The sequence below is a fragment of the Lissotriton helveticus genome, chromosome 2_1, assembly GCF_964261635.1.
Source record: "Lissotriton helveticus chromosome 2_1, aLisHel1.1, whole genome shotgun sequence".
Taxonomy (NCBI): Eukaryota; Metazoa; Chordata; class Amphibia; order Caudata; family Salamandridae; genus Lissotriton; species Lissotriton helveticus.
In genome coordinates, this window is record NC_136059.1 from 562,337,747 (window position 1) to 562,364,576 (window position 26,830).

The following is a 26,830-nucleotide window of genomic DNA, read 5'->3' on the forward strand; positions in this document are numbered from 1 at the left end:
ACTTTCTAGCGAAAAGTTTAGGAGTGCCTTGACATCTGGGTTCTTGAATTGATAAAGCTACCTCTTCTGAACAAACTACAGCCTGTAGATTCAGCCAAGGGCCAGTCCCCAGATGAAGGTGAGCTAACACAGACCAGGTCTAAAACTGAGCTTAATGGGGACATAGGTCTAAAAGAATCATTCAGCTGGTAGTTGTTGACAGCTGTAGTAAGAGCGGAAACTAGTTCCATCTGGCCAGCAAGGAACTACTAGGAGAATTTCTAACTGATTTGCTGTTATTTCCTGAAGGACCCTTGGAATTATATGAATTGGGGGAAAGGCATAAAGAAACTGAGAAAGCATTAACTGTCCAGGATTTTGGGGTTAGGGACAGGCTGCTGAGAAGTTGAGTGATCTCTTTGGAGACAAAGAGATCCAACGACGGAGAACCAAACTTATCTCCTATCTGTTAAAACATCCTGGGATGAAGTACAAGGGTTAATGAGGATGGGAATGAATGGCTTAGGCAGTCCACAAGGAAATTCTCCTTCCTTTGAAGATATACAGCAGATAGACTGAAAAGAGGACTCTATGTCCAAATGCAGATCTGGTGAGTCCGAATCACTAGGTATAAATACCCAGTTCCCCCTTTGGTGATTGATAAAGGCCATCACCACCTGATTGTCCATCCAGATGAGGACTGCCTGATTGAGGAGTTCTAGTGAAAAATGCTCCAGAGCCAGTTGAACTGCCTTCCAATGTGAGCACTTTGACAGTAACTGATGGCTTCACTTGTCCTGCATCTGCTTGTCCCATAGGGTAGCCCCCAGCCCCTACCACTGTCATCTGTCATGATGACCTTCTGGGAATGACAAAGATGAGACCCATGAGTAGAGAGTCTGCTTGAAACCTTCATTGCAGATCCTGACACACCTGGGGCAGAAGTGAAACAAACAAATGTACTCCTGCGACCGTAGAGACCAGTTACTCAGGAAGTGAAGAACTAGAGTGTAGAAATGTACCCAAGCTGAAGATACTACTGTTAGCACTGAACACGTATCTCCAGCATCCTTAATCACTCTCTTGCTGCGGATTGAGGTAATGCTAGCAGAGTTCTTAGGTGAGACTGCAGCTTGAGTCTCCTGTGGCTAGGTAAAAAAATCTCTCCTGAAGATTTGTCAAACAGGAAGCCAGATAACTGGAGAGTTCTTTAAGGGACTGGGTTGGACTTCTCCAGGCTTAAAAGAAAGACAATTCTGGTCAGAGTTTCGGAGAGACCCATGAAATCTCTTGGTGCCTTACAAAAAAATTGAAGTAATCAGCCAGTCATCAAGGTAGTACTCTGATATCTTCAAAAAGAATGATGCCTACCACTGGTGCAAGCAGCTTCGTGGACACTCTTGGAGTTGAAGTCAGACTAAATGGGTGGACTTTTAACTGTGAGTGACTGTTGTTGATAAAAAAGAGGAAATACCTCTGAGACTCTACGTTCATTGGCACATGCAAAAAGGTAAATTTCTAGTTCTTTGATGTGAGGAAATCACCCTTCTTTAGAAGAGGTAGGATTGAGTCCATAGTTAATATTTTGAACCTCAGATATGGCATGAAATTATTGACTTCCTGGAGGTCTAGGACTGGCTTGAAGCTGTTGATGGTTTCCCCACCAAGAAGATTAAAGAACAACAGCCCTTCCCTGATAACCTCAAATTGAAACAAATATCTGTTGCACTAATCAATGGTATTAAGTAACAACTTTTAAATATTGATTTGTTTGCCCAATCTTCTACTGAACGTAGAGTATCCTGTAAATTTCCACCAACCACAAACGCCTTTAGCTCATACTTTTCTTACTGAATGTGCCCCAAACCTCCTTACATCAATACCTGCATTTCACACGACCTCCCCAATCCATCTTGCTAGTGTCACAGCACAGACTAGATTGTGAGGTCTCTTATATGAAATCAACAGTTGAGAAACCAATCTTCCCCTCAGTCACAAAGTTCTTCTCACATACTCTTTCAAACATCTTACCACACAATCTACTGAAAATATGGATAAAATATCACTCTTGAGTTCTTCTTTCTATTAAAAAAACATGCCTTCGGGATTGAAAGCTCAGTTAGTCACATCTAAAGCCTCATTATGTGAAGTTATTCTAAAGGAAAGTAAACATAACATAGTTAATTTTCAAGACAGTCGTTTCAAATCTAAACCAACATTGTCTCCTCATCTTTACAAAGCCCTGAATATGATACTTACATCCCATAATGAAGGCTATCTTGCCATAACCCTAATACTATGCATGACCTTTTTAACCATCAAATCTTGTATCACAGCATTCACCATAACGTGTTCCACTATCATTGCTGATCTATATGAATTCACTGTTCTAAAAAATAACCGCGACACAAACATTTCTCTCAGATAATTCACAATACAAAAATCAGGAAATCCATGAGCCAAAACGTTTTAGTATTAACTGTAGTATTGAAATATTACTTGAAAATTGTACTTACACCCTGAACATTGCCCAGCTTAACTCTTTACTTTATCTTTAATTTCTGACTCTTAATTCCATTGGGTAACTAACTGGATCACATCAACATTATTCGAAACTTCTATTTGCACCCTGAGTATTGATCATTTTAACTTTCTTGATTGTTCCTACCTAAAATGCCTTTGCATATGCGGTATATTTTTAATATTATGGATCTTTGCAGATTTAGGCTATATTGATAGATGAATTGACCGAAAGTGAGCCATTAAGACATCCTGGGTAATTTAGCGGACCTTTTATGTGTCCTTTTTATGGACTATTTGGAGGTTTTTGCTCCTTTGGTTCTGACTTTAATCTCATGGCACTTTATTGTCAATAGATGTATTATTATGAATGTAATTTATTTTACACATTTGCACTGTGATCTGTTTTTACTTTGTTTACATTTTTAAATTGTGCACTTTGATGGTTCAATGAACTAAAATAAATATGAGTGACAATTTACAATACTTACTAAGTAATTTGAAATAAAATCAAAGTCTTTTCGTAAACACCAACAACCCCATTTTATCCAAACTTGTCTATAGGCTTTCCTCATTCAGGACCACCAGAATTCTCAAATTACTCTAAAAGTCTTTGCCAAAAGACCTGGCCTCTCTCACTGCCTCTTGAAATCCACCAAGCCATTCAAGCTAGGTATCAATGCATTAATAAGTTGTAAAGCTCTCCTTGAGGACCAGGTAAAAGTCCCTCGATGAAGGAAGAATTAATGAAAAGTCAACGTACATCTCCGGAAACCATGATGGCGCTCTCCAGATTGGAGTCACAACCACAACTGTCTCCTTGCATCTGCATACTTGTACTTGTAATCTTGCTATCATAGCAAATGGAGGTACTGCATAAGGCATTAGTTTCCTTCACTCCGAAGAAATGCATTAGTCCTATATGCTGCTTGAGCTGACCTCCAACAGAAAACATTGTGGAGCTGAGTATGTACCTTGTTCACAAATAAATCTATTTATAAGGGTCATATCCTCTCTGAATCATAGGAAATACCCCTCAGTCTAGTCTCCAATTGCTTACATAGGTAAAATTCCTGGAAAACCATCTGTTCAGCCATCTGTTGTTCACCTCTGGAATACGTTCTGCTCTGCCAGACCCTTTGAACATGCCCCCCCCCTCATCTTGGTCACATAATGCACCACAGAAACATTGTCCATGCATAACATCACCCATCTAATTTTGTTCCCTTTGAAACGCTGAATTGCAAAGGAACCTGCAAACAACTTCAAACAATTGATATGAAAGTTCTTCTGTTGATCCATTCCAAGACAACACACTAATAAAGTTCCACATTTGCTACCCATCCTTCAAAACTCGCATTCAACTATATTACAGTCTTGGGGTCCTCGCAAAATATTGCCCTGCTATTCCATACATTCACATTCTGATACTACCATTCTAACTCCTATGTTGTTTCTGAATTCAACTATATCTTTTGAGAAACTTCCAGCCCATCCTGACATATCTCATTTTATATTTCTGCATAGCTCAATAATGTAAGTGTCCTGGCAAAACAGTCTGAATTGCTGAAGATGACAACCCCAAAATCCTCACTAGTATTCTCAACGTAACCTCTTCCATCTCCCAGAACCTTTTTACTTTCTTCCTTAATTTCCTTACCTTGTCTCTTGACAACTTTAACTCTGCCAACTGTGTGTCTATCATGAGACCTAGAAACTGAGTTTCTTCATTCGGCTCCAAACAGGATTTTTTCCGGTGTACCACAAAACATAAATACTCCAGCAGCCCTATTGCTAACATCATGTATTTCATCTGACCGTCTCCCCTTACTTGAGCCATTATTAATAAGAATTTCATCTAGTTTTATGTAATTAATCGAACACCCATTGTTTGAAATCACAAAACCACAAGTTGTAAACCCTTTTTTAAAGCACCATGGGGCTTAATACAGACAAAAGGCTAGACTCCTGAACCTCCAAAGGTCTCCCTTCCAACAGAATTGCAGATATTTTTGATACAGACTCCCAAATGGAAGTGTTAGATAAGTGTCTTTAAGGTCTAGTCTTGTCAATCATTTGTTCATAACACATCCCTTAAAAGATGTATTCTTTCCATCTTGAAATGATGGAATATCACCCAATCATTCAGTTCTCTTAAGTTTAAGACTATTTTCGGATATTTGTCCTTTTTTTCCAACCAAAAATTTTTTGCTTTTGAAGCCCATCAATGAATCTTTTACTCCCTATGAGTGTCTCTTTCCCAAACAATTATTCTACATCTCTCTCTACTACGATTCTCTCCTCTTCTGAGAATTGAATCCCCTTTGGTATATACTCTTGAATTTGTTTCTCTAGAATTCTATTCTTTACCCCTGTACTGCCTGCAAAACCCATAGATCTGGCGTTGCCCTTCCCCATACAATTGGGTTAGTCTGCCTCCCAAAACTTATAGGGATATCTAAATGGCATCCACTTACCTCCAGATGACCCTCTCTGTAGCCTCTCACCTTTAGATCCTCTCCCATATGATCTTTGTAGATGCACGAAGAATCCCTTCACTGAACTGAGGGGATGTACGTTGTTACAACGCATGCTTTTATCACGCATGCCGTTACAACGCAAGTTTTACGACGCAAGCCATTACAACGCATTGCTTTGGGGGGTGCTGGATAGTGAATAGTTTAATTTACTATTCCAACCCTAGTCCCCGTGGATAGTAGGGAAGGTGTTGGATAGTAAATTAAAACTATTCCCTATCCTAGAGCGCCCCCAGTGCAATGTGTTGTAATGGTTTTCGTTGTAAAACCTGCTTTGTAAAGGCACTGCGTGGTAAAAGTTGCGTCGTAAAGGATGTTTCCCAACTGAGGCCATGCTGGCTGAAAGAAGCCATCACCATACTGAGATCCACCTCTGTGTGCCAAGAAGCCCTGGGACACGCCCTGTCTTTGGATGGGGAACTGGCCTCTTGTTCTCCAAGCGCTGGAAAAACTCTGCCATTCAAAACTCTTTTAATGTCTTTCTGTGATTTTTGTATTGAATGGAAGACACCTACATATTTGACAATTTCCTTTATGAAATCATCATCCAAAAAAACATCCCTGAGAAACTAGACCTCCCTCTTTGGATGCGACTTCAATTAATTTAGTATCCCTTTTAATTACAATACATTTTCTCCTTTCATTGGACAATGCTGTGCTTGCATTGCCTGAAAGGTAGATTGCACGTTGCACCCCCTGCCACAAAAGCTCCTAGCACCATACTTTTTTTGTGTATGCTTCCTCGACCAAATCAAAAATCTTCAATAGAGATCCTATTACATTGAGCAACCTGTCTTGACAAGACTTAAGTCCTCTGTCTAGACCTCTTGAGGATCCTTACCCCCTTACTAATAAATGATAAAACCTTACCATCTAAATAAAGTGTTATTGTTGCCTTGTTAGGCAAGTTGGGTCTTGGACATACCAACCGCAAGTGCTATCAGACTACTTTGGGAATTTCTCTCCTAAACCAATGCACCACATACTGAGCCACATGCGGTGAGGGTGTCCATTCAGATGGCAATGGATACTTCATCATTAGAGGATCAAACATTTCCATCCCCAAAAGGATCCACAAGCTTGGTTTATAAGGCTTTTTCATCCTCAGCAGGTGCTTTAATCTCTTTAATTTCCTACCCCTCCAGGTCCGAGTAAAAAACCTGAAGAGCATGAAAGCTCAATTTCCAGATCTTCTGATCCTTCCCCTCTCACTCGTGGATCTTCACTGCAAAAACATTGGCTTGTCATTTTATGCGCACCTTTGAGCCTTTCCCATGGCCATCTCTAGTGTCTTGATCGTCATCCGTTATTACATTTACATCTGTTTCTATTAATTTGTTTTCTTGGTAATTTTGATTAAATTACGTCTGTATCTCTTTTCCACTTAATCTTACCTACTCAGCCACTACAACCACGATTCTCATTCTGATAAAGATTGGGCCATAACTTTTTTTATCTTGGGCTCTGACATAGATCCCATTAGTTGTCCTAATGCTTTGCTTAAGTAACTTTCAAACCTCTTTCTTGAATGTAGTTAAACAAGCTTAATCTTGTCCCAGCTGCTTAAAATGGCTTTTTTAATATTACTCATCCAAATTTCCCAAATGTTCCAATCCTTCAAGATGGCTGCTGATCATGTAATGCATCAAATGTACAGTCATCATCAAAGTCTACTGACTTTTCTCTAATCTGACTCCCTCAATTGACTTTCTTTGAGTGGCTTCAGTCAAGACCAAAATGCGTCACAGCAACTGCCTCACTTGAGCACATTTAAAAAAGCAGCCCCAGGTAAAAGGTTTGCAAACATTTCTATTATTTTGCTACATTAATCAATTCACATTTTAAAATGGTCAAAGTGAATCACCTCACACTTAAACCGTGGATTGAAATGCATAAGATCAAATCCAATCCATACCAAACACCAAAAATTAAAGTCAAATAAGATTCAAAACTTTTTTTATTCAACACATTTCAAATTCAGTATCTATTAACCCCACTTATATCAACCTGAAATATAAACCATTATATAAGGTAAAATGAGAGTAAAGTGTTCATTAACATCCTAATATACACCATTTTACATATTTTTAAAAAAACTTGAAAAGGTACAAGGTTTTTATCTTGTGAGCAGCAGCAACAAAAGAAAAAAGATGGTTCCGTTTCCAGTGTTTTATTGGTAGTTGGAACTTTAAAGATTCTAAATTATTTCTTTGGTTGCTGCTATGAGTAGAAGCAATAAAAAGAGATTGCATAATGGTACCCTCCTTGCCTTAACACAAAATTGTAGCTCTGTCAATAAAGTGCTGATTTCCAGTCAACAGTGCCTGTTGTCAGACCGGATCTTTTTGAAGAGCAGTTTGACAGATTAAATCTAGGATAAGTCTGAACAGTTAATCATACAACCCCGTTGAGGTACCTCAAGTGCCCATCTGTCTAATACTTGAGCTTGAGAAGCTGCTGAAATTGTAACAACAGCCTCCCACTTGGCTGGGAACAGGGTTGGCATAGTCATGCCTTTGGTGTTTGAGAAATGTTAGTTGGAGTTGTTGGCTGAAACTGGGTTTTATTTCCACCACCCACAACCCCTTTCTCAGACTGGCTGACTTGGCTTGAATGTTGAGGTTGGCCCTAAAGCTCTTCTGAATCTAAACCCTCTACTATTTAAAAGAGTTTTCACCAGAGTCAAAAACGTTCAATCTTCCAGTGGGGCTTGGACCAGTTCCCCACTGTTCGCCAAACACCTTAGCTTCTGAAAAAGGAGTTGCAGGTGCATATTTTTTAATTTGACTCATCTTCCAGGAATCCATTAGAAGATGCCTCCTCGCATCAATGGTCGACGCATCAGTTAAAGGCATAGCTACATTGTATTAAGTGCTAAAGCACTGCAGACAATTTGTATCTTCTACAAAGCGTACTTGAACCTCTTCCTCCTCATTTTTACCACCCACATCCTGGAAAGCAATTACTAGTTGGGGATTTTAGCTAGTGTTATCTCTTCCCTAGCAGCAAAAGCTCCTTCCACTGAAGCCTGAACCATTTGTTGAATTGAGTTCATTGCAATTCTATCCTCAGAAGAAGGCTCAGCAAATGCTTCATCTGAAAAGGTTGCCGATTATTCTTTTTGAACCTGGCTTTCTCCATTTCCCAACAAAAGCATGTTTCAAAATGTTCCACCATCAATAGGCAATCTCTCAAACACTATAGACTGGTGTACTGCTGGAGATAAAATATTGTCTAGTTGCTGGCCGCCTCCTGCTTGAAGTGATGCCTGGCAACAGTATCTCATGCAACCTTGCAGGACCACCATTCCCAGTATAAAGATAGGCTGCTCAAGATCACAAGAAATCAAGCGGACCGCTAGAGAAGGACCTGACTTCCCTGCATATGGCCTAACTGCTACTGCGAGCCCAAAGTGCCAATCTCGCACATAAAAAGCTCACTCTGCGAGGGCTAAGACAGGGAAAATCCATGCAATTATGCATAGCAGCGTGATCCAACCAATGAAACAGGCATTTACTATAAAATACAAAAACAATCCACTACAGCAAACCGACAAACATAAACAAGTATACATCCTCATGATCCATAGGACCAAATAAAAATCGATTGTACAGAAATGAGAAAACAGAAAGTGGGTTATGGCTACCTCCTCTTCATGCTATTGGTCATGAAGAGGAAGTTGGCCATATTAGCAGTTTGCTTTTTTTCTAATGTCTGCTTTGTTATAGAAAAAATTCATATGTTCAGCTATGATCTCTCACTCAGTAAGGACGGGGATGAGGAAGACGAACGAGGAGGCAAAACGTTTGAAGTGTGCATATAAGAAGCAAGCACACCAAAAAAGACCACTGACATCTGAGTCATTGATGCACTCTTTGCTCTGCGGCTGTTTTATATGTTACTGTCTCAGAGTGAAGTGAACGCGTATTTAACATATTGCTTATAGTGCTAATAGCCTGTTTAATGTTACTGCCATACTTTAAGGCTAATAACAAATATTGATACTATTGTAGATAATGATTGCCCATAGTTCACTAAGGGTCTAGTTGAGTTCACCCCAAACCAGTACTCTAAATGTAAAAGACAAGCACCTACAGCTCCATGGTTTACTGTCCAGTTAATGGATGCAGGAAGATAATGCAAAATATGAGAAAGGACATGGAGAAAAAACTATGTAACTACAAAACAGCTATTATCAATTACAAACAATAGATTAGCATAATCTTCATACTATTCTTCGATGATTATGTCATGGAAAAACCCACTCAAGACCTGTTTTCAATTAGCAAAAAACTCACTCATCTATCAGTTGAAAACAACATGATCAGACCCTTGAAGATCCTATGCGATGATTTGACTAAGTTCTTTAAGTATGAAGTAGAGAAAATCTAGCAAAATGTTAGCATGCCGGGCTCTATAATATTCCCTCATAGCTACTGAAGAACAAGAAGCACCTTCACATAGAGGCCTTCTTATTGCGTGCACTCTTCTTAGTGAACAATCAGTCTAGAACAGTCTGGTAATAGCCAATTATTGCTGACTTGAGGAATTTAGGCCCTTCTAGATTTTAATACTTGCTGTTCTGATCCTTTTAGATCTATCTACAGTTTTTGACATTAACTGTCATTCCACCCTCATCTCTAGGTTGGCAGGAGTTTGTCAACCAGCCAGCTCTGAGATAGTTCTTCTCATTCCTAACAGGCAGAACGCAAGCTGCCTTCACCTGTTCAATTCAAGCCTTCCTCCATAGGCTGTGATGTTCCTCAATGTTCTGCGCTTAGCCCTACACTGTTTAATGTCTATAGCAGAGGTCTTCAAACTTTAGGATGCCGAGACCCCCATTCAACATTTTCAGGCATAAGGACCCCCTCCGGACAAAAATTTCTAAACCTGTAGGCAGGGCTACTGGAATTATGAGGCAGGTGAGGACCAAATTACACGACAGGCTTGATCAAATTGTGTGAGAAGAAAATGTAAATAACGTTATGTGATGCCGCGTATTTTGGGTGGTACAAAAGGGGGTGGTTCGGGCTGGACTGTTCCCATGAGGCACAGGGTCAGACTAATTTGCATATAGCCATGTCTGAACTGGGGTGGCAAAGTGGGCTAAAGAACGGTGATGGATTAAACCCAGATCTTTTGACTAGGTGTGAGTGTTTGATTGGTTCAGATGCTCCGTCCATCACCACCCCCTTTTGTACCGCTTTTGGACGCCATAAGTGTGGCAGGGTATGCTCAGACATGAGTCCCTTGCTCACTTTGCCACTGGATTCAAGCAAGCCGGGCTGAAGATGGCTGTATTGCCAGAAACCGGTCCTCGAAAGCTTGTTTCCGGTCCAGGGAAGGCATGGCTTGGCAGTTCGGGCTGGACTGTTCCCATGAGGCACAGGGTCAGACTGATTTGCATATAGCCATGTCTGAACTGGGGTGGCAGAGTGGGCTAAAGAACGGTGATGGATTAAACCCAGATCTTTTGACTGGGTGTGAGTGTTTGATTGGTTCAGATGCTCCGTCCATCACCACCCCCTTTTGTACCACTTTTGGCCGCCATAAGTGTGCCAGGGTATGCTCAGACGTGAGTCCCTTGCTCACTTTGCCACTGGATTCAAGCAAGCCGGGCTGCAGGCGGCTGTAATGCCAGAAACCGGTCCTCGATAGCTTGTTTCCGTCCAGGGAAGGCATGGCTTGGCAGTTCGGGCTGGACTGTTCCCATGAGGCACAGGGTCAGACTGATTTGCATATAGCCATGTCTGAACTAGGGTGGCAGAGTGGGCTAAAGAATGGTGATGGATTAAACCCAGATCTTTTGACTGGGTATGAGTGTTTGATTGGTTCAGATGCTCCGTCCATCACCACCCCCTTTTGTACCGCGTATTTTGGGTTAGCATTGCTACATTATTTTTACACACAGTAACACTGAGAAACTATTTCACCCTATCAGTACCAGTTTATAACTAAAATTCAGTAATTAACGTCAGAAAGATGTCTATTTAACCTTTGTGATAGGCCTTCCACTCCACAGGAATACGTGCTGCCACATTAGAAGCTCTCCTGGCCCTGGCCCGGACCAGCAGGTGTCCCTTACAACCCTGGCGGTCTTGTGCAGAGTTAAGCAGTTTACCTATGCCGCTTTCCTCTCACCCCCTCTCCTCTCCTAATCCCAGATCCCTCTCTCAATTTGCAGTCCACTTCTAAACACCCCTCTTTGCAATTTCCAAACTCTCCCCATTCAACCTCTCACTTCACCTTTAACCACCTTCTGCCATTCTGTCTTTTCACTGCCCTCATCTCTAACAGTCGGTCGCATTTATCGCATGGCCTCTCTGGCCCCGTCACCTGCCGTGCCCTTCAGCACTTCTCATTCACCTCAAGTCTCTCCATTCAAATTTTTGTCTATTAGTATCTTACACCTGTTCAGTCCCCCCATTCACCTTCCACACCTTTGTTCTTCCACACCTTCTTGAACCAACGTCCCTCTCCCCTGTTACCTCAGCACCAGTGCCTAATTTGAGCAGTGGTTTCCAGTGCTTGGCACTGGCACCTAATTGTGCACACTGGCACTAAGAGAGTCTGCCTCATGGTGGCTCTGTCTAATCTGTGTAATTTAGAGATTAGCAGAACAGCTGTTTATTAATTCAATATTCAATGTACATTAAAAATGATAAACTCCTGCCATTCTTATAGCTTTGGAGGCTTGAAATAGTCTGAATAGTCACACTTGTACAAGTGTTATGGTTCGTAGTTGCATAGGTATGGTCATTGGCCGGGCAAGCAAGGCAATCAGTGGGTGGTTAAAGTTGCAGTGGCCTACTAGTGAGGGCCCTGACACATGTTTTATTACAAATTAATCACTGCTCAGCACCCACCCCAGTACTCCCTCTCTTCCCCTATCACTGCTGTCCCGCACCCAGTCCTATGATTAGGGTTGCCAGCTCATTATTTTGATGTCCCAGATGGTTCCAAAATAAGCAGTCACCTAAAACTGTATTTTCAACACGTATCGGTGCATACTTAGAAAAGCATATATAAATAGAAAGCACTTTTAATTGTGTTCAAGGGCTGCCTCAATGATTGATAAAAGGAACAAAGACAGAAAAGTCACATAACAAATGAATACATATTTTTTTATTTAGAAGTCTATTTAGTGTCAAGAGGACGTCTTTGCAGGCTCTTTAAACAACACAGGGCTGGCATTTTCTTTTGGCAAACCTACTTTATATTAATTTTCATGAAATGCATTCTCACACTACCCCAGTAAATGTAAAATGCAAATGTATGGAATAGGCAGAGTGGGGACCCAGTGGGGTACTGGAACTAGAAAAAACCCGAAGCCTGCCCCTGTAACCAGTTTACTAAAGGTATGTAAATATTCTAATGGTCTTAAATGACCTGTGAAAAACTCGGGGTGTGCCGGAGATAAGACTCCAGACACTGCCCTGCCGAGCCCCCAGCAGTTCCAGCTGCACTCCAGCAGCCCTGGCTGAGACACACGACGGGGGACGAGGGGGGCTGAAGCTATGGGCCTGGGCAGAAGTGTGAAGGGAATGCGTGACCCCCTTCCTATCACTCCACGGCCCCCCTGGGGGTCGCGCCCCACAGTTTGAATACTCCTGGTCTATAGGGACACCATTGTCCAGTCTTTAGAATCCTGTCACATGCAGACGGCACTCAGATTGTCGTTACCACAGCTGACACCTATGATCCCTCCAAACTACCTTTTATCAAATATATGTCAGCAGTTTGACACTGGATGTGTAACAATTGTCTACAACATAATAGTGAAAATGCAGAAATCATACTATTTGAGAAACAATGTACTTGTTTCCCAAATGGTGGCCTGCAGAGCAAAGTGAACCCCCCAACCCCTGACCCCAGTTCCTATTACCTCAGCCAAGAATCTTAGTATTTGGTTTGACCTTCAGTTGTCTTTTGAAACCGATATTAATAAGATCCCTACCACATACTACTTGATCATGAGGACGCTGAAAAAAAAATTTTTTTAGCTCACTTTTGACTCTCGCAAAACAGTGGTGCAGGCCCTCATTATGTCCCAATGGAACTATGGGAGCTCCCAATGTCTTGGAGTACAATATTGTATTCACTGTCTGCAAATTATCCAGCACTCTCCACCTCAACTTATTAATATTTCTCAACAAGACTCCATCTCCAAACATTTAAAGGACCTACAATGGCTACCTATTAGCAAACAGAATCCCTTTAAAACGCGTTGTCTGCAGGGCACGAGTCAGGGGTACATGCGGGTGGATGGCATCCGCCCACTATTTTCACAGGATGGATGCCATCCACCCTGCCAAGAAGTTGGCCCCACTGAAAAATATTCTAAATTCGTCCCAGTGTAATTTGCAAACTCCTGTACACATTCAGCAACACCTGCACGTTGTTGTCTGCTTTCCATAGCAACAACGTGCAGGCGGGGAGGGGGCTTGCGTAGTTCAGACTCCTGCTGGGCCCAGAACAAAGGCCCAATTTGAGGGGTCATCAGGTCTCCTTTTGTTCGAGTCTCCTGGCTGGGAGCAGTCAGGAGCCTCACACCTGATGCAAATGAAGCAGAGGGAAACAAAGGTTCACACCTTGTTAGCACTTCACACATACTTAAGAGAGGCAGCTTTTCATGTTTAGGAGATATGCATGCACTTTAAGAATGTCAGATGTGTTGGTCTTTCCCTGTATTTACACAACGTAAATGTAATTTATAAAGTGCTTACTACTACTGAGGAGGTGTTGAAATAATTTAAGTACCACTATTTTTTCTTGTAAAGCACTATGGGTAGAGGAAGTATACGCTGACTAAAGGCAAGATTGTTTTATGTGTAGCTTTAAAAAGTGTGAATCTTCTGCCTAAATCAGGAGGGTATCCCTGTGTACTCAAAAGGCGCCCCAATTTACTCATGATAGACCTGCTAAACATATATGTGAGGGCTCAAGATCTGATGTTCCTTCTTATGATGCCACTTCCTGTGATGTCACACGCTACAATGTCTCGCACCCTGATGCCAATTGCATTCAGATTAACTAGGTTAGTCACCCCACTTCTGTTTTTTTTTTAAGACTTGTGCCCTGGTTGTCTGGGTCATAGAGGAGTTTGGAAGAAAGTTTCTATGTACATCAGGACAAAATTAATCCCCTTTGCTCTGGGCAGCACTTTGCATTCTTTTGCACTGCAGAATGTGACAGTTCCTAAAATGAAGCTCTCTAGATCTCAGGGCAAATTATTCTCCTATGGCCAGCACTTTGTAGGATTTGCCACCTCTACATTTGAATACTACCCAGGATCATCAAAACTGAAGGAAGCTTTTGAAAACCTGGCCCGTCTGTCTTCCTTAGTCCCGTTCCAGACTCTCTTCCTCCACATGTTGCCTTATTCAGTCATTTTTTTAACACCGAATCACCCATCCAGTTTTTGTCCCTTTTTTTAAATACTGTTTCATTCATTCATGCAAGGCACTACTCGAGATGGTATTGATTAGAAATGTTGAACGTTAAGCGTGCAAATGGCTCATTGGCAATGCCAAGACCTGCAATGAAAGAACATTCTACTAACATTGGTAAGCCTTTTAATATAGAGGCATCTTCATGTGACCCACCCAAATTGAACATATATGCCTTTTAGTGCCACGTTTATCTGAAGCTCTAAACAAGAAATTTGTAATTTTGTAATTTATTTATATTTGTATCGGGCGTTATCACCAACGGTCTCTAAGCGCTTTGGAAATGGACAGCATATATCTATCAAAGATGTTGCTATTTTAAGCTAAGGCTGAGTTCCACTTCTTTTAAGGACTTCTGCAATTATTAATATTAATTAATTAATTAATTAATATTAATTTGTTCCGTGATCCAAAACAAATAGTAGGAAGATATACAACTAAATGGCTGTTCACTTGGCTCTATGTCTCAGAGGGGCATATTACCAAGCAATAGCGATAATTATCGCTATTGCTTGGTTAGAGACAAAAATTTACAGCTGAGCTGCGGCGATTTTTATCGCAGATAAACCTTGGTATTACCAAGGTTTATCGCAAATGCGATAAAAAACGGCCGCAATGCATGAATATCGCTGAAAAGTCAGCGATATTCATGCATTACCGAGCTAATGCTCTTAGCCATGTTATCCACCTCCCATTGGATAACATGGCTAAGAACTGCTCAGGGCAGGTGTTAGCTTTTGGAGATATTCGCGCTAATATCTCCAAAAGTTGGTAATAGGAGATAGCGATGTTAGCGACTGTTTCCAGTCGCTAACATCTTGGCACGCCCACTTTGCATGTCATTAGTGATAAATATCACTGACATGCAAAGTGGGGCCCAAGATGGTCGCTATCTCCTACTAGCTGTCGCTAACAGCCAGGTAATAGGGAGATAATTTTATCTCCGCTTTCTTGGCTTTTAAAGCCAAAAAAGCGGTGATAAACCCCCTTGATAATATGCCCCAAAGTTCCTGCTGCAGGATTTTTTTACATGTGGGCTAGTGTCTCAAATACACATTAGGTGATAGATGCAAGGCTCTCAGATATCAGATATTTTGCGCTCTGCGCCCTCCGACGTGAACCACGTACTCCGCACCCCGACGTGGTCACGTCCACTCCTAACGCAGTCTGCGTCGACGCAGGGGACGCTATCAATCAGCGGGGCTCCCCTGACGCACGCGGGTTCTCGTAATGAGATTTCCCTTCCCCTGCCAGCCTGCATTCGCCTCGGTCTGTTAGTCCACACAGAGTTGTCAAATGACAGCTTCAGAATGACTCAGCCCCGCTGCTCTGGTGGCTTTCTCATATTGTGGCCGAATAGGGAAACATCATTTACAACGATGTCTTTTCCACGATTGACGTTTTAAACGATCCACTTACCCCGCAAACGTCTCTTCAACGAGGGAGCCTTCAACGACCGTCTTGACCACGAAAAAACGTTCAGCGTGGCTTGGGGGGAGACGTGGTATTCCGTCCAGTCGTGATGGGGGGGCTGGGGGAGGGTTGGGAGGGGGCTGGGGGGGCTGGGGGGGTCTCCCCCCCAAAAAATAAAAAGCGAGCGAGCGAGTTAGATAAAAAAAAAAACGCTCTGTGGTATTGATGAAGAAAAAGGAATGACCCTCCCTCAAAGACGTGCAGTGTACGTAAAAAAAAACAGTCCTTTATTTATTTTAGAAGACGTGGGCTGGGGGGGCTGGGGGGGTCTCCCCCCCAAAAAATAAAAAGCGAGCGAGCGAGTTAGATAAAAAAAAAAAACGCTCTGTGGTATTGATGAAGAAAAAGGAATGACCCTCCCTCAAAGACGTGCAGTGTACGTAAAAAAAAACAGTCCTTTATTTATTTTAGAAGACGGGGGCTGGGGGGGCTGGGGGGGTCTCCCCCCCAAAAAATAAAAAGCGAGCGAGCGAGTTAGATAAAAAAAAAAACGCTCTGTGGTATTGATGAAGAAAAAGGAATGACCCTCCCTCAAAGACGTGCAGTGTACGTAAAAAAAAACAGTCCTTTATTTATTTTAGAAGACGTGTTTTGACGCTTGTTTCCATGGTAGATGGAAGTAAGGGGCTGCAGGAGAAAGACGTGCAGGTAAGACGTTCCTACCGTGGTACAATCCTTCGTTGTCAATTCCAGCGTGGTAAAGCCACTTGCGATGTAAAATTCGCGTGGTAATGCCATGCGTGGAACTTGTATTAGTTGAAAAGATTTTCCCAGATTCTGCAGCATGCTCTTTCCGCCTGCTCGGAATATATGATTATACCACGATTTCAGTTACCACGCATGGCTTTACCACGCGAATTTTACCTCGCAAGTGGCTTTACCACGCTGGAATTGACAACGAAGGATTGTACCACGGTAGGAACGTCTTACCTGCACGTCTTTCTCCTTCGGCCCCTTACTTCCATCTACCATGGAAACAAGCGTCAAAACACGTCTTCTAAAATAAATAAAGGACTGTTTTTTTTTTACGTACACTGCACGTCTTTGAGGGAGGGTCATTCCTTTTTCTTCATCAATACCACAGAGCGTTTTTTTTTTTTATCTAACTCGCTCGCTCGCTTGTTATTTTTTGGGGGGGAGACCCCCCCAGCCCCCCCAGCCCACGTCTTCTAAAATAAATAAAGGACTGTTTTTTTTTACGTACACTGCACGTCTTTGAGGGAGGGTCATTCCTTTTTCTTCATCAATACCACAGAGCGTTTTTTTTTTTATCTAACTCGCTCGCTCGCTTGTTATTTTTTGGGGGGGAGACCCCCCCAGCCCCCCCAGCCCCCTCCCAACCCTCCCCCAGCCCCCCCATCACGACTGGACGGAATACCACGTCTCCCCCCAAGCCACGCTGAACGTTTTTTCGTGGTCAAGACGGTCGTTGAAGACTCCCTCGTTGAAGAGACGTTTGCGGGGTAAGTGGATCGTTTAAAACGTCAATCGTGGAAAAGACATCGTTGTAAATGATGTTTCCCGCCTGCTCGCTTTCTGCCAAGTACAACGGGTGGCGGCGGCATAAGTTCTCTGCTTGCCGCAGCCAGGCCGAGCTGCGGCAAACGGGGAACTTACTGCAACTCTGGGGTTGGACCTGGCAGCTATGGGGCTGAGAGAGACAGCACACTGCTGGCAGGAACCTGTATCTCGGTCAAATTTATGAGAACGGGACAGTCACTGATGTTCACGAATATATGATTATACCACGATTTCAGTTACCACGCATGGCTTTACCACGCGAATTTTACCTCGCAAGTGGCTTTACCACGCTGGAATTGACAACGAAGGATTGTACCACGGTAGGAACGTCTTACCTGCACGCCTTTCTCCTGCAGCCCCTTACTTCCATCTACCATGGAAACAAGCGTCAAAACACGTCTTCTAAAATAAATAAAGGACTGTTTTTTTTTACGTACACTGCACGTCTTTGAGGGAGGGTCATTCCTTTTTCTTCATCAATACCACAGAGCGTTTTTTTTTTTTATCTAACTCGCTCGCTCGCTTGTTATTTTTTGGGGGGGAGACCCCCCCAGCCCCCCCAGCCCACGTCTTCTAAAATAAATAAAGGACTGTTTTTTTTTACGTACACTGCACGTCTTTGAGGGAGGGTCATTCCTTTTTCTTCATCAATACCACAGAGCGTTTTTTTTTTTTATCTAACTCGCTCGCTCGCTTGTTATTTTTTGGGGGGGAGACCCCCCCAGCCCCCCCAGCCCACGTCTTCTAAAATAAATAAAGGACTGTTTTTTTTTACGTACACTGCACGTCTTTGAGGGAGGGTCATTCCTTTTTCTTCATCAATACCACAGAGCGTTTTTTTTTTTATCTAACTCGCTCGCTCGCTTGTTATTTTTTGGGGGGGAGACCCCCCCAGCCCCCCCAGCCCCCTCCCAACCCTCCCCCAGCCCCCCCATCACGACTGGACGGAATACCACGTCTCCCCCCAAGCCACGCTGAACGTTTTTTCGTGGTCAAGACGGTCGTTGAAGGCTCCCTCGTTGAAGAGACGTTTGCGGGGTAAGTGGATCGTTTAAAACGTCAATCGTGGAAAAGACATCGTTGTAAATGATGTTTCCCGATGTTCACACGAGCTCATACACAAGTTTAGGAGGGCACCATAGCGCAAGTGAGAGCGAAAACTCATATCACATTATCGCCCACTTGGGCCAATAAATAAGCATTCGAAATATCCATCATTTGATAGAAAAAGGTGACACCGACGGTGGCTCATACCCCTTGAGTCGCATAAGCCCCCAGAGTGCGGGACACAAATGCCGGAATGTAGATAAATACTTGATATGAAGTATACAGCGCATTTTTTGATATTTTTAATAAACATAATTTTAGACGGTGGTTTTCTAGGTTTTTCTGAGCCTGGCCCCTGATGTTTGTAAGAATAACTCCTAACTTAATCATAAAAAATGAAAATACTGAACGATAGAGCCACCCCTTCCCAGCATATGGAAGGACGAGCACAGGAAATCAGGTCGGGATATCATGACCCACAGTTGGGCTCCTTTCAAAAGTCACCATTACAACGTTAGGCGGCTTTTAAAGGGATGGGCGAGCTGTGTTAGCAGAAGCCACACAAAGAGCGGGCAGCTGCTTCAAAAACAGACCGGCACTACTGCTGGAAGGGAGGAGTTCCTTGGTGTGTTGGTATACACGAAATATTTTGTCGCTTTAGATACCTCCAGTGGGACAAACATAAATACAATAATTCTTATACTCCAATGTCTTATTCTGATATATAAATGATGTGATATGTTATGATAATGATCAGCGTTTCAGCTCATCCGTTCAAGGTGAACAGCAAGAGGTCAACCCAACTTCGTGCCACCCCAATACCCATGGTTATGGTCACTAACTGAATCCATGTGTTCCTTTGCTGTCTCAAAGAGATGCAATTGTTGAGTATATACATTTATTTTATTCAGACTCTATCAGAAACAGCTTTTCCTGCAGAAACAGTCTTCAGGCATAATACAAAAATGTGAATTACGTTTTCAAAGGAATGCAACTGGAAGCCAGATCCTTGGGTGGTAGCATAGCAATATTTCATACGCTTCCGCCCACATCTTTAGATCAAGTTGCTGAATATCTAAATTGAGAAAAAACATTTTCCAACTCATTTTATTATTAGAAATGGACTTCATTTTCAGAGCAGCTTATGTGGCCCCGACGGCACCCGTAGAGTGTTATGAAGGAACACCCACCCAGGAATGGTTACAGGCTGGTTTCTATGTGCCTGAATGTGTGCCTGTGTGTAGTCATATTCTCGCTACGCACACAATGGAAGGTAGGTGACTCGCCACTGGTGTGTAAGGAAGAGCGCGCGGGCCACAGGCGGGGTTGTTTGGGCAGACTGGCCTATGCCTTGTCGGAGTGTCACGCTTCGGGGTATTCCCTGGCAGCTCCGTGACGTCAGGCGGAGCCCGGGGTGACCTAGCCTTGGGATCACCCTCCCCCACTCTTCTTTCCTCACGTAAAATGGTCCGGGCGGGTCTTCAGCGCTCGCCCCCTGTGCTGAAGGCGGCTCTGTCCGTCTTTTTTTCCAGGCGCCCCTGACAGACACCGTTACTCTTTCGTGGGGCGGGGACAAGGCGTGTGATCGTCTGTCACGACCCTCTGTCAGAGGCACGGGGGGCTGAGACAGTTGTACCCTGTACTCCACCGGGCCGTAGGGCTTTATGTGCAGAGAATGAATGTTTAAGAGTACAGAAAGAGTTGGCGGTTAGCCAACGGATAAAAAAGACAGCTCGGTGAAGGTGAAAGTGACAGCTTTATACGGGGTAAAGGAGGCAGGGTAAGTACGAGGTAAAAGAAACTGCTCGGAATAGTAATATAGTTATATATATATAGTTACATAGTAAATATACTTAAGTAAAACTTGAGTAAAGCAGCACAACATGTATGGGTGAGACAGCCAGGCGAGCGGCAAAACAGACAGTGTCAAGGCAAAAGAGACATCTAAGTACAGAGTAAAAGAAATACCTAGGTACGGGACAGTCCAAACAAAAGTGGTAAAACGGACAACCAGTAAGGGCTAACATGCAAAGCAGCACCTTTGAGGAGTTACATCGGACATATCGGTTTGTAGAATTTACAGTTTAAAAATACAGGTTGGTAATATTTTAAATGTATGCAGTAAGATGCCCTCGACAAGTGTAAACCCTGCAGCCAGTAGGGACAGCTGTGTAAGGGGTAAACGGATATGTCGGCATTAGATTAAGTAGACTAGTGGTTACAGTAACAGTTAAGGATGACTAAGAGCACTGCAGCTGATGAAGAGGCTGATAATGGGGGTGAAACAAACATAAAGTAAGTGGTGCACTGAAGGATGAGAGAGACTATGATATATGGGGCTGGCAAAGGTGTGAGACCAGTTAGGGGTAAAAAGATAGGGAGATCCGAAACGAGGAGACAGTGGGCTAAATAAACAGGGGGAAAGTGTATGAGGGGTACATATAACACTTAACAGGTACTGCCGACGGCAGCCGTGAGATGTAAAGTAGTTAAGGTGAAGTCGGCGAGGCGGGCTGCCGAGGATGCGACGGGTGGTCTGAGCCTGCCTGTGCGGGCGCCTCCCGCCGGCGCCCTACCTGCCTCCCTCATTGTTCTCCTCAGAGCTGGCGCGGGCAGTGCTGCCTGCCGCTCCCTGCCTTACCTCCAGCGCAGCCTCCTCTGCAGTAGGCGCCCGGCTGCTCCTGAGTCCCATGCGCTCCTGGCTGCGCTCCTGCCACCCCCTGCGCGTGTCCCCTCTGCAGGCGCCCCGGGCCGGTCCCCTCTCTGTCGGTGCCGCAGAGGTGTGCGCGCTCCCTTCTCCTGTCTGCGGGCTGCTCCTCAGTGAGGTGTCAGGAGGGGGCGCGGGCGATCAATAGCCGGGATGGGAGTAGGAGTGAGCATCCTGCAGCTGGTGGCAGGGTCCGGGCAGGAGGAGCAGCTGCAGGGGTGTGGTGCGGCGCTCACACCGCACACTGCAGTAGCGGCAGCACTCCCTGGGACGAGGAAGTCACCGGGGGGCTGCGGCGTGGAGGCCAGAGCGGGCACGGCGAAGGCACACGAATGCACCCACTGGGGACTATGGAAACAGAACGCAATCAGAGAATACTACAGGCACGTGAGACGTTTCGCCAGGAAGCACAGACTACTGCTTGGTTGGTCTCCTCTCCTCCCCAGCAACAATTATCATACGTAAAATAACATGCACTTTAGAGGAAGCCTGTCAAAAGAGACAAGCTGCGCTTTGTCGCTTGTCAGAACACTGGCATTCCATTTTTTCTCGTTTTATGCACTGCAAACTTTGTCCCATTTCGATTTCTTTTAAATTCTGCAACTGACACGCACACGACTAGCTTTTTTTTTTATCATGCATACATTTCCCACTGTTTTTAAACCACCTTTTAGGTAATCCGTAAACTATTTTGGGTGTATTCGGGTAGAGTTTAAGTAAAGGCGGTCGTGCAAGGATAAGGGCTTCCAGCCTGTTGCGTTCGAGGCTGCATAGAGTGGACTGACCAGCAATGATGGAATTGTGAAAAGTAAGCAGCTCTTAATCACCTCATAAATGCGGTATAGTTACAGGAAATTAAGAAATCCGCCCACGCCCTAGAGGAGTCATCTCAAGCTTGTAGCCAGGACTACTTTGGACATGGTGGTGATGGCGAGGCATGTTAACAACATGGTTGGTGAGAGCCGAATGATCTGGGCTGGAGGGCGTAAGTGCGCCCCTTGTGACCCCCAAGCTTGGTGCTGTCCCCAAGGGGTGATCTGATGGGGCCCCAAGACGGACCGAAGAAATAGACACTATAACAGGGAACGAGAGGGGGTGGGGGGTGTGGGTTAGGAGGTTGGCTGTGTCAAATGGCTCCACCCGTGAGCTGGCACCGCAGACTGATCAATCGTGTCCGTGCATTCATCAGGATATAATGGTCGAGTAGTCGAGCCGGTAAGAGGGACGAGCTGGGGGTGGGGGGAGCAAGAAGGGTGGGAGGGTTCTCCTATCGAAGTAGCCTAGGGAGGGGGTGTAAGGAGGAGCCTCCTGCCTAAGCATGGACCCCGAGTGAGGCAGAGTGCACCAGACACCCTAGAGCAGGTAGGGACACATCATCTTGAAATGAAATCGGGTGGGGCCGGGGCACCTACTTCAGGCTCAGGGTCATCCAGGAGAGCCAGTAATCAGGACAGGAGCTCTTCCAAAGCATGGGCAATGGGTGTCGTCTCAGGCCTTCGGTCTCGTCACACTGCAAGGCTGTGGCCGCAGAAGTCGCTCTTTTGGTCAGGGCCTGAGTCCAGGCCTCCATGTGTTAAAAAGTCAGCCCATATCGCACCCGATGCCCAGGCTGTTGGTGCAGGGCGACTCTTCGTTTCCATCTTGAATAATTACCAAATAAAGAGACGGGCGCTGGAGGCAGGAAAACAAGAACAGCGTTTATTACTCAAGAGGAGAGCATGTCATTTGGGACACTCGCATAGTGTCTTCGGGAGGTGCTCTAACAAGTTTCTCTGAGGCTTCGTCTTTTATACACAGGTTTATGACACACACACATCCTCCATTACAATCAGGACATTGTAAAGTACAAAGATATTCCAACACGTGGCTACAGTAGGGGCCTTTATCCTCCATACAATAGGAGGGGGCTGTCATGCAGCCGAGTGTGCTGTTGATTCCGTTGGAATGTGTGCTCCTGATCGAATCTCAGGGGGTGGGGTGGTCATGATCAATAGTGGCTCCTTTCAAGAGAGGCGAGTGCATACAGTAGTGGGCAATAAACTGTATCCTCAGGCTAAGGGATGACCAGCGGTCCATGTAGACGATTAGGTTCAGAGGAAGAGGTTATCAAAGGAGGGGTATTCATGGAGGGACAGGAGGGGTTTGGTCAGGCGCGGGGTGCGATTCTCAGTGACAGAGTCATGCAGGAGGGGAGGGCTCATGACTTGTGCATGTGAGAGCGGGGGCAGACAGGGTGCATGGGAGAAGCTTGCAGGGTCAGGGAAGGGGCGCTGGTGATCGATCGCAAACTGGGAGACCATGATACCTAAAATGGCTGTCGTGTACGTGTGTGCATGGGTCTATGCTAGCGGGATAACACAGTCAGTGCTTTAGCGATATCCGTTCTGCTTACAACAAGGGGTACAGTGAACACAAATGAACGCCGCTTATGTGTATATATAATGCCAATTTCAACAGTCGCCGCTTTTAAACATAGCTAGTACATTTGTGTTTACCCCAACTGATGGAGTGTACATATAGTCATGTGTGGCCAATGAAAATAACGTTCGTCGAATGCTAGCAAATTGCGTGTAGCCATATGCAGTTGATACAATTGGCGAAATACGGTACATATGAATTTACATTCGCTGCGTTATTCATAGATTGGCATGACACGTAGTCGAGGGCAATCAGGAAAAAACGTTCCGACATATTGTAGACTCATGTTCTGACTTTCTTTTCAATGATATCAACATATAGTAAAAAGTGCTACATGAGATTTTTTTAGACTTAAGTGACCAAAAAAAAACATTTTTGAAGGCAACAAGAATTGAGGGAGAAAGTTCAGGAAGGGGGCCTTAGTGAAAATGTCTCTTTCAACGACGAGCCACCACTGGTAGACTCTGCTAGTCCGTTTTTCTTTTCGTTGGCGCTCTTGAGCACCGGCGGTGGAGCTATAAGTCCAGCTCGGAATCATCCTTACACGTTGCAGGGTGCGATCAGTCCTCTGCTGTTAGATCACAGTCCTGTTTCCTAACTCATTTTCTTAGGGGTGCCTCATGCTGGGCACCTGCGTGTCTTTCTTTTTCCGTGGCAAAATCCCAGTCCATAGTCAAAGTTTATATGAAAAAGGTTTGTTGAATAATCGAGGGAAGAGAGGGCGGAGCGGGGCCAGATCTTTGAACATACCAAGGGACCAAGGGAGCAAAGGACAACGAGCAGGCGAGTCCAACAGTCGGACTCAAAAGGGGACGGGGGACTTCAGGCACGAGTGGGTCAGCAAGTCGAGGGCTTCAAGACAGCCCTTCATTCCTCCATCTGCTGAGTTTGAGCGTTATGCCTCGTCCCGCGTCTCATTTGCTCTGCGGCTCCACCTTTGGTTGCGGTTACACGTGTTCCATGATCTGTGGCCAGGCCGTGCGTCACGTCCAGCTCCTCTCCTCCGGTAATTTGGATCTTTGAATGGGTAGAAAACAAGTTTTAGAAAACTGGCAGGAGAAGACATTTATACATCTCAATTCTGTCCCCAATCCTAGGTAGGTGGGGAATAAGTTCATCGGTCACAGTCAGAAGTTGTCATTTATGGAGTCTGTAGGAGTGCATTGCTTATGGAATTCACAACTCTGTTCGGTGTTCATTCGTGACGTACGTGGAGAGAAATTGGACCTTTATACACAGTGTATTATATCAATCTCAAAATCGAGTCCTTATGTAGAGACTCGCCCTTCCCTTTAACCCAAGTATCGACACTCTTACGTTTCCCCTCGGGGTCGGCTAACCCTTGTAAGTGGGGCATTATCGGCATGAAGAAGGGGAAGGGGGGTGGACGTAAAACATGGGGTCAATCGGGGGAAAGGGGACGTTTTGGACAGGGAGCTGGGGTCGATTGGGAGAAGTGGGGTATTCTGGACATCCAATTTTAAGTGCAGGGGGGTGGGACAATCGGGGCATTTGGGATCGTATTCCTACCGAGCTTGAGAAACAGAAGGCCATTGACGTTATAGTTCCCTTAGAAAAAGCCAGATTAGGGGACATCCGTCGTCTTACCTGTCCTTTCCTTTATTACCAACTCGGGTTTTATCGTTTTGCAGAAAGGAGAGGTAGTAATATGGCAAGTCACAATTGTTTTGGTCTTGGTCAATTTTGCTGAACACCTTTGCGTTCGAGGAAAATCCAATAATGTTTTTGTGCCGGAGAGGCACAACGTCATTATACACGAAAAGAGGAAACGGGGCTTTTGGAAAGAGAAAAAAAGAGAGAGAAAAAGAGAAAGAGAAAGAGAAAGAGAAAGAGAAAGAGAAAGAGAGAGAGAGAGAGAGAGAGAGAGAGAGAGAGAGAGAGAGAGACCGCACCCTAAATGGTCCATTCGGTACACGTACGACATGGGGAGAGGAAGAGAGAGGGTGAGAGAGAGAGTGACATGTACAATAATGGACCGTTCAGTGCGCGCACACCACAGAACAACAGGGGTTAAGTAACACGGAAACACAGGCAGAGGGATGACATAGATTCATGCATCACGTACACACAAACTCAGACAGGGGAGACAATACATGTATTATCTACAAAAATCCAAGACAAAACATGAAACAGTTATTGGCCAAAATTATCCCTTTCTGCATGCTGCGCGTTCTTAGCATCCTAAGCTCTTTTTACCTTTTTCTTCTCTTTTAACCGTCGGTTGCCCTTATTGGTGGCTTTGATTGTACACACTTACGCCTTGGGCAATTGGTCATGAACTAACCTGGTCGGGCTAATGCTCACGGTGGTTTATTCGGGTCATTTTTTTTAGCAAGTGCGTTTCTAGGCTGAGACAACAGTCGGTGTCAATTGGAGAACAACGAGGCAGCTTTTAGTTACATGTCTATGAGGATGCGAAAAAAGGATGCAGTAGATTTTGAATGCATTGGCAATATTCCTAGTCCTCTCGGCGGAGGATACTTGTGTAAACCTTACCTCGAAATATACTCTAAACTTTTCCCTATTCAGTTAAGTGTGGAGTGCTTAATCATGTGTGCACATTATTTTTGGTGGTATTATTCGGAATGCGTGGGCACCATAATCAAACGCCTTTTTCCCGTCTTCTTCGTCCGTTAGATCACCATTTTCCTTCTTTGTATTCTTAATCGATGTTCCAAGGTGACCTGCAGAAAGAAGGAAAAAGAAGGGGGGGGGGGGCGGGGCCAGCATTTTAAGAACACATCAGCGCTCATAAACCCGAAAAGGCTTTTACTTACTACATACTCGGTCTATCTCCCCGGAACGCAGTTCTTGCCAACTCGGCATTTAAGCCTAGATGAACCCTTTAGTGTGTGAGAGATGATTATCGGAAGCCGGTGGATAGCATAGGTCACCCAAGTGGGGTATTACGGATCGTATGTAGGGAGGCCAGATTGCACTCATTTGGAGCGACTTAGGGGTATTTTTAGCACAATTTTTCTGATACCGGTAGCATATAAAGCATAGACTGAATTCCAGGGTCTTTTATTTAGCGGTTGCTTTGGGCTGTACAAAAATGTGCCAAGTACATACAACAAAAACCTGTTCCATTCATTTTTGCAGTATCTCTGCGTACTATACCTTTTAATCCTTAAACAGTGGTCATTTATTCGAAACTT

At 44.3% G+C, this 26,830-nt stretch overlaps 1 protein-coding gene across 1 annotated transcript in view; it reads right to left on the minus strand.

Annotated features, from left to right (window-relative positions):
- The window catches only part of SV2C (synaptic vesicle glycoprotein 2C), a 703,553-nt gene extending 682,270 nt beyond the window's left edge, over positions 1-21,283 (minus strand). The window contains exon 1 of the mRNA XM_078677323.1: positions 21,168-21,283. The gene's annotated coding sequence lies outside the window, so the exon portion shown is untranslated. The remainder of the gene's footprint in view (positions 1-21,167) is intronic.
- Positions 21,284-26,830: the final 5,547 nt, after the last annotated feature.